General features: G+C 56.5%; 1 non-coding gene across 1 annotated transcript; it reads right to left on the reverse strand.

The window, feature by feature from the left end:
* Positions 1-1,984: 1,984 nt before the first annotated feature.
* On the reverse strand, positions 1,985-2,087 carry LOC111744864. The gene has a single exon (XR_002782362.1). It is a non-coding gene; the product is annotated as a U6 spliceosomal RNA (small nuclear RNA).
* Between the last annotated feature and the right edge of the window lie 224 nt (positions 2,088-2,311).

The raw sequence follows: 2,311 nt of genomic DNA on the forward strand, positions 1-2,311 counted from the left end.
CTCGTCTCGAGCCCGTGCCCAGGGATCCCGGCTGCGCTGGGTGGGGCCGCTCACGTGGGTGGCTTAATGTTTCTTAAGCAGTGGAAAATTGACCGCAAAATGCGCTAATTCGCAATGTTCTGCTTTGACTGTCGGAGGCGAGGCCCGCGGGGCCGGCTGGGGCGGGAATCGCAGCCGTCAAGCTCCGCCCCCGCCCACCACCGGCCTCCGCCTCGGCTGCCCTCCGCTCCCACCCCGGCACCGCCCTCTGCGCTCCTTCCCCGCTCCGCACGTCCTCTAGGCGGGGTCTCGCCACCTAGGCTGATTCCCTGCAACTTACTCTCCGAGCTTACCCAATCCCAACGCGGCTCCCCCGGCTGAGGGTCGCGCAGACCTCACGGCTGCAAGGAGGCCCGTGCAAGTTCCGTACTCCCCTTTTCCTGTGCTTAAAGACAGCTTCCTCCACCCCATCCCCACTTTATCCAATTCGGGCTCCTCCTTCTGAGCAGCCACTTCTCCCACGAAGTTAAAGACAGATCTTTGCATCGGGCAGGGTCACTGGAAAAGATAGTAGATAAGTCTGCGCCGAGATCCCTCTCGGAAAACCAGGCTGGGGACCCAATTCGGTCCCTCCCCCAAGCTGTTGGCCCGTCCTGCGTCTGGGCATCCTACGCACACTCGGGCAGGGGCGGGGAGGCGTTTTCCGAGGTGGGACAGCTGCAGCGGCTTCGTCCCGCGTCCTCTGTGGCAGCTAGCAGGACCGGGAAGGGCATGGACCGACTGAGAAGCCAGGCTTACGCAAGCTGGGATGTAGGCCACCGACTTCCTTTCCATATTTAGGATCTAGAGTCCCCAGGACGCCTGGAAAGGAGCACAGGTCCAGAGAGAGCGTTGGGAGACCCAGGTCGCTGTTGCTCATTCAAGGAACAAATCTCTTCTGTAACTCCGGAGGCCTGCGGCCCGCCAGGAGCACTCCCAACCCTCTGCTTGCTCACGCTGGGGGCTTTAAAGTGAGAAGTGACTAGTGCCTTTGTCCTCCCTTCCCCATTTGGCTTTCTTGACTTTGGCAAAAGAAAAGAACATTACAGAATCGGGTCAGGTCTGGAAACGAGGTGGGGAGGGGGTTTGCAGGCCCCCCGACAAGAGCCTTATTAGACGGTCCACCAGCCATGCTTGGTGACAGCCCTGTCCGCCCTGGGTGTGAACCCCTTCCTTCCTGCGGTCCCCAGGCATTTAAAGCAGCTAGTGAATGTGGCGAAGGCCACTGCGGGTGTGGTGACTGGTGGGAGAAATGCATTGTTTCTCTCTGCAGTTGCATTTCAAAGCAGAATGAAGGGATTGCTCCTGTAATTAACTATTGGGACACGGCGAAAGCACTGGAGAGACTCAGCCGATTGTCACCAGATGGGGTTGGAGAGGCTGCAATTGTTTAACTCTCTTTAGCTATGTTGGGCCTCCGAATAGCCTGGCAGCTAAGGGTCCTCCAGAAACAAAAGCTGGGACTCCGGTGAGTGCATCAACACTGAACCGGGCTGGCCCAGCTCGGGGAGAGTGAATTCAGAGAGACCCCCATTGTCCCAGTCTTTTGTGTTTCTCCCCAGTTAGCTCTAATCTTTAAATATTTACCCGGGCCGCTTTGTGCACTTATGACTTATGCACTTGGAGCTGATGCGCTCATAAATTATGCGTCATTTACCCATTTCCTGCTTAGAGAGAGGAGGCTTTCATGCCTGGAGCCCAGGATGGCCAGGGAAGGGGAAAGAAAACCTTTGGAGGACCAGTATTCCCTCCAGGGAAGAGCTGCAGCCACACTGGACAGGCCCCTCCAGGCCTCTACGTGGGAACTGAACAGGCCCAGGCCTGTGAGTGACAAGGGGCCCAGGAGGCCACTCTAACAACAACTGACTGGTGACCCACCGGCAGGGAGGAGGGAGAGGCCAGCTCTTGGACCTTTTCCTTCCTACTTGGTGTCAAGCTTAGAGAGGAACAAACTTTTTTTTTTTTTTTAAACACAGAACGCTTCATGAACCTGCGTGTCATCCTTGGGCAGGCACCGTGCTAATCTCTGCAGCATCCCATGTTAGTATATGTGCTATTGAAGTGAGCACAAGGAGCAAACTTCATCCTGGGGACCTGGGCATCCTGGGGATGCCCGTCCTTGCACCTGCCTCCTGCTCCCTCTGCAGCAGCCCCCCTCCCCATGTTCTCTCTTGCTCAGTAAAGCGACCCGATTTAAGAAAAGGAAGCCTGATTTCATCTCAGCCTGCAGTTTAACTTGGAAAAATTGAGGTGGTTCTTAGGACTCTTGAAACAGGACGGAATCTGACTTCAG

This window comes from Pteropus vampyrus, unplaced genomic scaffold (assembly GCF_000151845.1).
Source record: "Pteropus vampyrus isolate Shadow unplaced genomic scaffold, Pvam_2.0 Scaffold142, whole genome shotgun sequence".
Lineage (NCBI taxonomy): Eukaryota > Metazoa > Chordata > Mammalia > Chiroptera > Pteropodidae > Pteropus > Pteropus vampyrus.